Source organism: Pempheris klunzingeri, chromosome 4 (genome assembly GCF_042242105.1).
Source record: "Pempheris klunzingeri isolate RE-2024b chromosome 4, fPemKlu1.hap1, whole genome shotgun sequence".
NCBI classification, from domain to species: domain Eukaryota; kingdom Metazoa; phylum Chordata; class Actinopteri; order Acropomatiformes; family Pempheridae; genus Pempheris; species Pempheris klunzingeri.
The window spans coordinates 12,582,734-12,596,325 of NC_092015.1; the positions used below are offsets into that span (position 1 = coordinate 12,582,734).

General features: G+C 42.7%; 1 protein-coding gene across 1 annotated transcript in view; it reads right to left on the bottom strand.

Moving 5' to 3' along the window:
- The window catches only part of dscaml1 (Down syndrome cell adhesion molecule like 1), a 91,098-nt gene that overhangs the window by 41,032 nt on the left and 36,474 nt on the right, over window positions 1-13,592 (bottom strand). The gene's annotated exons all lie outside the window — the stretch shown is intronic.

Below are 13,592 nucleotides of genomic sequence, written 5' to 3' on the forward strand. Positions count from 1 at the left end.
AGAAAAATTATATAAAAGCATTTGTTCTTTCAAATAGTGAACAGGTAAAGAAAGATGTTTTTCAGAGTGAAAAAGAACGAAAGGACTCAGTCCTAATTCCTCCTCCTCCACTTCTTTCCCTGGCTAATTTATTTGATAATTACCAAGGGCCCATTATGGCTGATTTCAAGGAGGCACTGGGAAGACCTGCTAAAAGCTATTTCATTTGAGCTGCTAATACTGTATCTAAGCCCCCTTCTTGCATATGCATGCACACACATACACACACACACACACACACACACACGTACAGTATATAAAACATGACTTGTACCACTGTGAGTTCATTCATGCCCAACATGTAATTAAAATCCTCACCCTAAGATTGCTCACATCTAGAACCACGGGTGTTCACATGTATGTGTTTGTGTGCAGAAAGCATGCAGTGAGTGCACACATGTATGCGCACCAGTGCAGACATGCATGTCTGTGTGGGGGGTGACAGGGGGGCTGAAAGGTGGGCAGGGGTGAAGGATAATAACGATTGAATTCTAATAAAATGTTCTCATCCTCCTAAATCCCCCTCCTGCCCTCTCTCCCTACCTGCCATATTAACACCCCCATTACAAGGGCAGATGAATGAAAATGAACAGAGCTGTGGTGTGATTCCCTGAGTGTCAAATCAATACCACTCCCCTCCTCCTCTGTTCCTCTCCCGCCTTCCAACCCGCCCTCTCTCCCCTCATCCTTTTCTCTGCTGCTATAATTTTTCTATTCTCCTCTCCTCTGTTGGGTCTGAAGAATTGACATGTGTTTGACAAAGGGAAATCTACACCTAGCAACAATAGGCTCTCTCCCTATCTGAGCCCCTCTCTCTCTCTCCCTCTCCCTCTAGTATGAAATGAATGACGCTTGCTCCTATCTCCTCTCTATTCACATTCAAAGTAGTCTATAATAGTTAAGTGCTACTGAGAACAAGCCAGACATAGAAAGAGCTACAAGGACGCCATATTACTGCCACTTTCTTTGACTCAGCCAGAGACAAAAGCTTGTGTAAGGACTGGGAAGAGGTTATGTCAAAATAACAGGAGAAGGTTAATAAAGACGAGTTGTGTCACTTTCACAGGCTCTGTCTCTTTTTCTCTCTTTACAAGTGCAGGACACACATGGTTACCAGAGGCAGAATAATTGAAGAGGAAACGCGGGATACACACTTGGCCTATTCTTATCTCTCTACAAGTGTTTCAGTTTTCAGCCGCAACCCTTGACCTTCTCATCCTCCTCTCCTCTCTTGTTCTGTCTGTTTACCAGGTTCGGTGTGATGCAGTGATCTGAGGGTAGGTATGCAGAGGACTAAAGCACTCATTAAAAAGGTATGCCTCACCGTCAAATGCCAGCTGCCGTCCTCCCCAGCACCACCAACCCCATCACTATCAACCCCACCACTACATCTCCTGTTTTCTTTGTCTTTCCATTTCTCAATATCTATCGAGATAGGGAAAGTTGGTTTCCTTGGTTTCTCTATTCTCTGCCACTGTCTCTCTTCCTGCTGCTGTCTCTCTGTTCCTTTCTATATCTGTTGTTAGAAGGTGACACCCCTTACACCCACACACCCCTCACCCTCTCTGAACAACTCATGCTTGAGACTAGAGAGAGAAAAAGAGAGAGGAAGAAAAAACAAATAAAGGAAATGGAAAAATGCACTCATCCAAACCAAAAGAAATGGAAAGAAGGAGAAATCTGATAATCTGCCTGTTTTTATCATCAGCCCACTCTCTGCGTCTTCATCTCTGTCTTTCACTCTGTAATGGTTAAAGGCCTCTACCACACTAATTGGAATGGCCATAAATATTCAAGCAGCAAAATGGAGGCAGGGATGGATGTCTAGAAGACGATAAAATGGTTAGGAAAATAGGATAAAAAGGAAAAGATATTTAAAATTAGAGCAGCAAAAGTGACACAAAAACACAGACTGTTTTCCTCAGATAGTTTGCATGTTTTTCTTTCCTATTAAAAATTGTGTTCTGCACACAGAAACACAACCAAAAAATGGCTCCAACTACATTATTCTGTGATTCCATTTAGTCACTGACAATGACACATACATATATACAAACTCAAGACTTGTCAACATGCGGTGCATTGTGTTACTTTGTCTTTAATTATTTAGCCTCATAGATAATAGATAGAGACATGCTCGCCAGTCATGAGAAGGCTAACGGGACATATCTAATGCATTATAAACACCACAATGCACACACACACATACACACGGTGAACTCCACTAAAGCGTGACCTTATTTCTGCTCTGGAAAACAAAAACAACAGTGTGTGAACACTAATTTCACACACAGGTCGGTTTTGTATGAATGTCATTCATTATGAAAAGGAAGACACGGCAAACAGGGAAAAGATGGATCATAGATCCTCTGAAAGCAGCACGTTGACTCTCTGCTGTTGAACTTGATTCTTCCATCTTCCATCCACTTGGCAAGCTAATGATACCTGTAGAAATACAATGCCGCTGCTGTTGCGCAAGAGAGTCTGTGCGTATGAGGAAGACAGAGACAGGGAGAGCACCGGCACACATGTGATAAACTCTCACACAAATCAATAAAGCCTTGCCCTTTGTAAAGCTATGTTGTCCTCAGTGGGAGTACTACACTGCCACAGCATGCAAGCAGCACCACAGTGACAAATACTGAATCTCAGGGAGCAGGGGGTCACCGGGGAGCAAGGCCTGTGTGCGGCTGAGTGCACCTTCCATGGCAGGCGGATGTGAGGAGCGAGGGAAGGAGGGAGGGAAAGGAGGGGGCGAGAAGGCCTACACTTCTCCTACGCATTCCTTCCCTGGCTCCCCTCGTTCGCCTGCGCCACCGTGATGATGCACCCTCACCACTGTTGCTGGGCATCTTGGCGACAGAGACCCAAAAGAGGATGAAGAGGAGGAGACGGAGGAGGAGTCAAAGCAGGAGAACGAAATGAGGAATGATAGGAGGCAAAAGAGCTGCAGAGACAGATGTTGCAGATTGGAGTAGAGTAGTGGTGACATGCTAAAAGCGGGTCCCCCAGACGTTGTGGGGAGGCCTGAGGGGCCAGGAGTGCCCGAGGTATGTGCTTAGAGGAGGGCGGCGGGGGGGGGGGCACCACAGCAGAGCAGCAGCTCTCCCTGCCTGGCTGTATCTCTGTCTCTTCTGCCTCACTGCCCCCCTACACTCTGTCCCACTTTAGCCCAATGTCACTGCCAGACCAAGGGGGAGGGGACATTAAAAAAAAAAAAGAGAGGAGAGAGAGAAGAAGGAGGAAAGCAAGAGGGAGAGAAAGAGGAAAGACAGATTGAGGACTGAAAGAAAAAGATGGAAGAATGATCCCAGGGATGATGATGATAATGATGAGAACACTGATGCTGGAGGAGAGGATGGGGAGTCCGGCTAAGGTGCCATTTCATGCCGATTTTCTCTCTCGTCCTCTCTCACAATCCCTTGGCTGGGAATTCTTTTGTCTACTTGTCCCACACACATACCACACTCAGCATAAGTTACACAAGCAGTCAGGCACAAAGTCCCCGCCGCAAATACATGTATGTGCAGGCACATTCTTGCACGAACCTGCGTACACACACAGAGAGGCTAGTGAGGCGTGCTTTGTGGTCTTGTCAGCTGATCCAGCGTCCCATGGCATGGTGATGTGTGATTCTTGGAGATAAGCATGCCTAACAGGACGGCAGTACAACACTCAAAACGGCTCAATAAACACCATGTTTCTTTCTCACTATGTTTTTTGATACTGTTAAATTTGTTAACTGTCCTTCATTCCACTTACCATTACAGATAGCTGCAGCCCACTGGACACACAATTCATCACTGGCTTTCATATTACAGCAAGTAATCATAATAAGGATACAAAGTTTTGGGGTGATAGTAGTGGAAAATAAATTAAAGACAATAAAGTTATTAATAGAGTACTCCACCACGTTTATGTTACACTCCTACAACACTGCCAGCTCCCTCTGAGGCCACAAAAGGCTTTACAAAACGTTCACATATGCAGCATCACTCCCCAAGATCCGTAAATATACCTTTATATGCTTTTTTTGGTGGAGTTCCCTTTGCAGGGATTAAAGAAGGTTGGTAACTGTCACCATTAGACACCATTAGAAGAGAGGCACATTCAGAAGCACCTGATGACACTTCAGGACTCGAGGATAAAGTAACAGCCCTCTGTTTTCTGCAACAGAGACTAGAGCTGATGGGGACTGTGGGTTTAGGGTTTACAGAGAGTAACGGATTTGTCGCTATCAGTCTATTTCTCTAATCTTTGTCATGACTACCAGAAGTTAAACCTATCAAGCTTGCGAGCTTTGTCTTTTGCAAACACTTCCCTTCGCTTTTTTATTTACTCAAAGGTCATGTGAAGCAAATGGCTTACTGTAGACTGTAAGCTCAGGTAGTATTTGCTATACTGCTACCGGCCTGTAAGCAGACAAAATTTGATCAACTTAACGAACTGTGAAACATGTTAAAAGAAACAACCGTGACAACATACAAGGACAACATCAGTCTTAGAGCGGAGAGGCACGAGTGACCCTGAATGAAGTTCTGGATGTACTCGCCAAACTGATTTTGATTTATTTCCAAATGAACAGAGTGAAAGAACATGCAGGATATATCAAATTAATTGACCTCTGAAGATAATTTAGCTCCAGATGTTTTAATCAGAAATCAAATGAATTGCTCTTTGAGGCAATTAAGTGTTTGGTCCACATTTAAATAAGAGAATTCAGCAAAAGGGACAAACATTCAGACAGCGTGATGGGTTTTGAAGTCATACGTCCGGAGTCATATGTGTGCAGGGTAGAATTAGATAATTACAGATTAGAAAACAGGACAGTATGATTACCATTATTATAGTGTATTATCATTACAAACCACTGCTGCTCAACCAGCGTAACCAGTTTTACAGATACAGATAAAGTACCACAACAAGACAAATGGAAGCAGCATGCACCATTTACAACAAAGTGTACATTATATGACCCACTGGGACAAAAACTTCTAAGGACTGCGCACCAGGGAAGACTGTGTTAGCACAATCACTATTACTGTACCAAACTGAGAGATACAGTTTTAAGTGTAGCTTCAATTGTTGACTGAGTAGAGACTCAATGAGCACAGCTTGGTCAAACAAAAAGCCAAACATGGCTACCAAAGAGGAAGCACTCACACTGTGACAACAGGGTGCTGGATGCAAGTCTACACTTTACTAAACTCCACCCTAAACAAGTAGACACATTCAACATGTGAGTAACGTTCATCTCATGCCCATCCATCCAAACTTCAGAGGTTGAACCATCCTAATGAAACTTAAAGAGTAAGTTCAAGCAGGAAGACCATTATCAGAGTAATTTCCTCATCCCATGTCTCCACCTCTCAGATATTATCAGATGAATTCTGCTGTTCCATCAACCAATGATCACTCTAGCTGAAGGACATTTAAATCACCTTATCTGCTATTTGCCAATGAAGAGACACTTATGAAGGTTTTCCAGGCAAGACACCTGAATTGACTACAAATCTAAGGCTTTTTACCCAAATTAAACCAGTTCATACTATCCTTTATATTGATATAATATAAAGGGTCGATGCCGAAAGATCTTATAAGCTAAATATGAAAATAAAGCACTGCATTGTGTCCACTTGTGGTGTCTTCCCTGACTGTGTTCTCTTCTGCAGAAGAGCAGAAGAACACAACACAGCGGCTAAATGTATTACTTGATGTCAATGACAATTATAACTTATAGTTATAACTGTATTTGTAAATTATGGTTAGGAGAGATATATTCTTTCTTACTGCATCCATCTCTCACACTCATTCATTCTCCTTTTATCCTCAGCTCCTTAAATCTCAATTTGGCAACTCCATCCTGTCCTATATTCACATACTTCAAACTCTTTTAACTCATACTACTGCAGTTCAACCCCTATTTATAATCTTTTACCCCACCTGAACTCAAACTACAGACAGACCCATTAATCTCAGTTTAATCTCAATTGAAGAGAAGCTTCCATGTCATGAAATTCACCCACATGAACACAACATGCATTATATGTAGTTGAAGTTCTCCATGTTCCTGAGCTTCTTCTCAATGCAGGACAGACCGTAACGATGCAAACACACTCATGATATGGCTCTTCCCTTTCTTGCATTATGATCTTAATCACATTTTATTGTATTTTTGAGTTGAGTGACTGCGGATGTCTACTGTTAATGATAGTCCAAACGCACCAGTGGATGAACTCTCCGAGTACAAATACACATGGATCCAGCCATGTAGAACAGAGCAGGATAGCGTGAACGAGCCTTGGCAATCTCCTGCCCCTGCTAATGCCTCCACCTCTTACCCACATCCAGGTTTTTACAACAGAAATCCCTCCTCCTCCGTCTCTGTCCACTGTCCAATCCCTGTGCAGTCCTCAACATTCCTCCCTGAAGAGTGGGAGGTCTCATCAAGGGCTGGCACAGAGATATGGTAGTTTGGCTAGAGGTGGCATTTGCCAAGGTCATCCAGCATGTCTGTATGTGTGTGCCACCATCTCAGCTGCATGAGAGGATTCCAGCATATAATATTTGGATACAAGAACAGTGCAGACAAGGGCCATTTTTGCATTTCAGTTTATAATGCAGTATGCAGAGTAGGGGCCATCTTATGAGACTGCCTAGCTGTCTGCCTGCAGTACAAGGAAAAGCAAGGCTTGCTGCTGCTGCTGCTGCTGCTGCTTGGTTTTAATGGGCCAGCAACTGAAGCTGAACCTCAAATCATCATAATGAGAGAGAATGAGATCCACATACGCAAGGGGGAGGAAGGCGGAAGGTAGATAAGGAAATCGGGTAGAGAGAGAGAAAGACAGGGGAACCAAAGAAACAGAGGGGGGTGGAGAGAAAAGGAGAGATAAGGAGAAGGGAAAGAGGGGTGAGAAATAAGAGAGATTCCTCTGCATCTCTGATTTGCTTGAGTGATATTCATCAGAGCGACAGAGCGTAGGGGAGGAATAGATGGGGAAAGGCAGCAGCGAGGGAGGAAGGAAAAGAGAGAAAGAAAGTATTTTTTGTTACTATAAGCCATTTGTTTTTATTAAGCTTCCCTGCCTGTCCTTGTAGCCATTTCCTGTGCTCTCTACTGGCTTGTATTTGTTTATGTTCAGTTACACGGGCATGCCCATAGACTTATTTACAAGCATAAAGTAAACAGTTGCATTCATTTATTTTTTAATTATTTGTTGTGGTTTGACTATGGGGAAATTATGAAGGAGATTATAACTCACTAAATGTACTTTACTTTAATTTCAATTGGTCTTAAATGATACGGCAGGTGATATTGTATATTTCCTTTTATATCAACAAATCCCATGAAAAGACTGAAGTATTGTATCGTCTGTGTGGCCAAAGTCTGATATTACTTATTCCTCTGTGCCATGGACCTCCATCTACAAACAAAACATTAAAAACACATAAATGAGTCACACCATAGCACTGGGACATGTTCCTTCATTGTGATGAATATGGCCACTTTTGTTTATTTTGAGTCAATCCCACAATTACTATCCTGCTGCAATTAATATTTACTAATGCACCAAATGTGTATTACTTCACAGCTGAAATTGTCCTCAATAAATGCAAATTTACTCCTGTCTGAGTAACATATAATTACAGAGCTCTGCTTAATCCTTATGTTTCACTGGAATGAATGGCTTTGTGGCTGAGTGCTATGGACAGGGCAGAGAAGTCACTAGGTAGTGAGAGATGGGCTAATGCATTATTTGTTTTTTGTCCTCTCAGGGGATCTGTTGACAATAAGAAAAACACAGAATAAAGCAAGACTTATTCTTTAATGGAAAACAAGACTATTTCATTTGAAAAAGACCACTTCGCTGTTGTTGAAATGGTGTAGTCATTTGGAATATCAAGAGCGCATAAGTAATATGGAAGGTGAAGGTGATTATGATAGCGATGGCCTAAAAAGCTTCAAGCTGGGAGGAAAAACAAGTCTGAAAAATATTAAGAGACTGGGTGCAGTGCAGTGTGGGAGAAGAAGCTAGAAGAGAATGAGGTATGCGGGGAGGGAAGGAGAGTGGGAGAGCGAGGGGAGGAGGGGGGAGGGAGGCAGAAGAGAGGGAATGTGACAGAGTGGTGACAGAGGGAGAGAGTGGAGCACTGTGTGTGTCAGGACTGTGTGTGTCTCCGTGCTCGTGTCCCCAGGCGCAGGCAAACATTAGCTGCATTAAGTGAGCTGACAGGTCCCTCCCCATTACCACTACTGGTGGCCCAGGGAGGAAGCGAGAGAGAAAGAGAGAGAAAGGGGGGAGAAATGGAAGACACTGTGGTTCTTACCAACCGCCTGTACAAGTCAAAACACATGATGTGCGTCCCTTTCTGTGCACACACACGCACATATATTATCATGACTTATTATCATAGAAAAGATGCCTGCGAAAAACAATTTTCATTCATTTCCGCGTGCTGGCCACAAGCATGCAAAAACAAACCTGACAATCTAAAGTAACAAAAAACACAAACACACAAAGTTTTTACTCTAAACTCCTGCTACCACACTGCACGCACGGCATGAATTCCCTCAGTATGCAGAAAAATACACCCCATATATCATGCACACTGACAGCCATGTACTGTCTCACAAGAATGTGTAACTGAGTGTATATACAGTGCACATGTGCCTGTGTGTGTCTATATGTTTAGTGTATCATTCCTTCTCTGCTTAAATATTGATTGTTGTCTTGTCTGGGGTTCAGGGTTAAAGACCATCTGCTGCCTCCACCCTTCAATTATTCAGTCAGACCACCACCAACACCCCAACACCACCACCCCCGCCCCGCACACACACAAATTAGTCCCTGGGGGCGTATTTCCTTTTTCAGTGTGTCATAATAGTCTAATACTATGCATACAACACCGTGCTATGCAAAATGGCTGAGTTATCTGTTACTGTCAGAGTCTCCTTCTTCACATTACTGCGTGACAACGTGACACACACACACCCACAGACGGAGCACAAACACACATTGTCCATTACATGAGTTTAACTGCTCGCAGTAGTGGCAGGAGGTCAACCCCTGTTCTCTGAGAAAGCGGTGCTCCATGGGGGGCTCGGAGTTAACATCACACTGTGTTAAGGCCAACTCCTCTGACCTGAGCGAGTGCACTGAGGACAATAATGAGACGAAAGAGGAGGAGAGAAGGAGTGAATGAAGGGGGTGGGGTGGAGGTGGGGGTGATGAGAACAAAGTGCAAAGAGGACGGAGGGGAAGGATGGGAGAAAGTAGCGCAAACGAGTTAAACAGTCGTAGAGACCGAGTGTGTGGGAGAGTAGAAGAAGCAAAGCAGTGAAAGACAGCGAAGGCAAGAGAGGTTGTTGACCTCTGGCTATGGAGCTCGTCGCTTTAGTGCAGGCAGGGGGGAGTGAGGGGTGGTGGGTGAGGGGGGGGGGGAGTGAGGGGTGGTGGGTGAGGGGTGGGGGAGCTGTTTGTTAGTGAAGATGTTTTTTCTTCAAATGCAATGTCTCCGTGCTGCAGTCTGAGAGCGTGCATGTATGTGTGTCTGCGTGTGTGTTTGTGTGTAATCTCCCCGGGCAAATCCCTCTTTAGCCAAAGCAGGGAAGAATAGAGAAGAAAAGGAAAAGCCATCTTTATCCAAATCCAATTGCAGCTGGAAGGAGAGAGTAGAGTGAGGGAGGTGGAGGAGGAGAAAGGAGGAGGAGGAGAAGACGTTGTAATTTGTCTGAGGGATTACAAGGAGTGCTGGCAGAACATGACTGCTGACTGTGAGTGTGCGCATGCATTTGTGTGTGTGCGTGCCATGGCCTAACCCCATGAATTCAGAGCATAACAACATCAGAGACAGTATTTTTGTAACAGAACTAGAGCAGAAAATAAAGAATATTTCTGTGCAGGCCTGCTCACTCCAGGTAAACATCAAACCCTCCGTGTGACTCAGTTCATAATAACAGCCAGGAGGTTGACTTGCAGGGCAGATGACTCGCCCTCTGTTTAGCCCAAAGTCATTATTTCTTGTAATCGCCTCTTTCATGATAAATCAGAGTTTTTTGGCTCCACTTTCACGACATCGGTGGAACCATAAACATACAAGTACACAGTCAAGCCAGACACAAGACTGTGACCCACAAACCTCTGCTGAGGGTTACAGTCTTGTGGCAATGATGTGGCACCCATCCAATCTAGGCTAATAATAAGCATGTGCTTGAACACAGCAACTGTGTGGACCAAATATAAACTGTACACACACTTGGGTTTGTTTCCAAAAGTTGCTTCAATTTTGGGTCCAAATCCAAGTTTGGTCATTAAACTCAGGATCTAACAAATCGGTTAGTCAACATTTCATCCATCTAACTTTTAGTTATTAATATATCAAAGAACAATGCCCAAAACATTTAACTAGTTATTAATCTAAATATCAAATATATGTATTCTATTTGGAAAGATTGAATTTTATATCTTTGATCCTCGGTTTTTGATGTTTAGACCTAAAGAAGATTCAAATTTGATCAGTGGATCCAATACTGGATTCAGATTTGATAAAATGCATTCAACCAACCAAGTATTTCACAGGCTCACACACATAAATGATTGGGCATACAACAAACAGGAATAAAGCCACTTGTGTCCACTTATGAATCCACACTGTTGAAGGGTTATGGAAAGGAGAGGACGGAAAGAAACATGAGCAATGTAGTGAGCGAACTGAAAAATGATTGTGGAGGAGAGGAATGGGCTTTAGGCCAGAGTTTGGGTGCCATGGTTTGATGTGATGTGACTGTACGACACACACAAGAACACATATATTTGCCTGGAGCAGGGTAAGAGTTAAGGACGGTGGAGTCAGATAAGTGTCAGTGTGAAACAACATCAGTGTCTTTCTCCGTCTCTGTGAGTGACAGTGATACAAGGCAGTCTGCCCCTTTCACATACACACACACACACACACACACACACACATACACACATACAACACAAACACATACACATGCACACAGGTGCCCAACAGCTCTATGCAGGAACAGCTGTTTTGCTGTGACACATAACATACACTGCACATCACATCAGATACACAGCAGCTCCTTACCCTGAAACATGTGGACCACAATGACACACACATACCGTCGCTTGCCTCACCAAATGCTGACACACTCTTCTAGGCATTTTATACTGTCAGGTTACATTTTACCAGATACACACGCACATACATATCTATGTACAGTATTGTCCTGTAGTATTCTGAGAGGATATGTAGTAACATGGATGGACCTGCAATACTGAAAAAATGATACAGTGGAGGTAGTTTAGGGAAATATGACCATATATCCAATAAGATTGTGGAGGTTTGTCAATCAGTACAGACTTTGCTACAGGTATAGTTTACACCAGTGTAGGCATCCCGTTGGTATCTGTTTGGGATTAATGTGGTAAATTAGTGATCAGGGCTGTTTTTTAGTACGGTTACTGATAACATTCACAATGGCTCCGTTCTATTTAAGCGTCCCACTAAGCAATGACAATGTGATAGTGAGTCACCATGAATAATACCTAGGATCTGAAATTGAAGCAGCTAAATTGAATTTAGCCTTCATTTATTTACACCTGTACTGTTTGGACTCCCATGAAAAGGGTCTATAGGATTGATGTGATTTTAATTCAATGATGACATACCTTGATTTACCAACTATTTAATTTACAGGATGGAATCTTCTAAAATACGTATTCCCATCTGATTATCTTATTGACTTCCATAAAATGTTTAATATAACTTTATTGATATTACTGTTGTCTCTGAAATTACACCATTACAGATGGCATACCATGCTAAGTAGGTATAGGTTCTGAATACTGTTCCCACTTCTGTTTCCTCATAATTCATGACAAATCTCATACTGTTTTTCTCTCCTGTCTCTTGTAATTGGATTTTACTGGATTCAGATTTGACAAAATGCTTTACAACTCCAACCCCAATCATAGATGGAAGTGGATTCTTTCATAGACGTACCATAACAGGCATATAATGAGCACTAATGAGAGCTCTTGCATACTTTTTGAGCCACCATAAAGATACAAAATAATTGAGAGTATACATTTGTACCAACTGAGCTTGAAAAACAGTTACTAAAGTAAGGTAGGTCATCAACTGAGGTGGCCTGGGTGCTACATATCAGGGGTCAATTCCCAGCAGAAGTGTTTCTTGCTTGGATCTGCTGAATGACATTGGAAGGGTTGGGATGGTTGGCGGCGGGCGAGGAATCACATCCTTGTTGTATCGGTAGCAACTCGTCGTAGTTGGTCTATCTACATTGTAATGTCTAAACACCTTCCTTAAACCAAGAGAAGGATGGAGCAGCAACAAGGACTGCAATGGGATATATTGGGATAAAGAGGAAAAAAAACACACCAAAAGTAAAGGTAGCATTCTGATTTGCTCAGTATTCTGTAATAATAATTTGGTAAATTTGCTCATTTAATTTTGCTCTTGCTTCCTTAGACTACCTTGCTATCTCACTAAACTTGTACTGTACAGGGTAATGCCAAGGCGAAACGCTTTTGAATTCTGAAAGATACAACTGTGCTCTACCTTAGTCTGAGAGTGTGGTAGATTGTCACATAATACATTTGCACACAAGCGTATACACTCGTGTTCAATGAGGCACATTATACAAATGTGTCATTGCAGTATCACTGCAGTATCAAGGTGATTCCTTTATGCTGCAAACGCCTTCACTTTCTCTGCTCCCTCTTTTCTTTTGACTCTTGCCATTAGTCCAACAGTCTCATTTTCTTCTTGTATGAAAATTTAACACAGTGCAATCACTCTTTAGACACGTAGCTGATGCTTCTACATGGAATGACTTACAGTGTGTACAACAATTGAATAAGCTTCAATATGTGGCTCAGTATGATAAAAAGCAGCGTGAACACCACCTGTGATCATACAGCAATCAGAAAATGCCATTAAATACTGTATAAATGAGGATATAAGAAGCAATTTGGCTGAAATGGGATGTTCTTTCACTACTGTGGAGCTGCAACATGGCCAACATACATGAGATCTTGAAGGCATTGGTGGACATGAAGACTAATCCATCAACGTCATCAAAGAATCAAGGTAAGCGTCCTGCAGTCCAGACAGTCAAGAAGATCCAACAGCAGCATGCACTATGTGTAAACAAGCACAGGAGATTGTTTGTAATTATACTTTGTACTTTTTTATTATCAAAAATGTATCCAGAGTTTTTTCCTCTTCTTCTTTGCTCTCTCCTGTTGCTCAGGTAAACCAATGCTACTCTCTCAGCCACAGCCACAGGTTGGCTCTGAAAGGCTGGAGGAGATTCTGAGTGCTTTTCTATGTCTCGCCTTCCCGCCTCCCCTCCTATATGAGATGAGGTGAGGGAAATATCGAGAGAGAGAACAACAGAGGAAAAAGACAAAAGAACGTAAGCCCCCACAGCAGCACTTAAAGTAAGACTGCATTATTGATGTGGAGACAAAGCGAAACATTTATTTATCATCAAGGATGTGTAGAAGCTAAGCAGATCC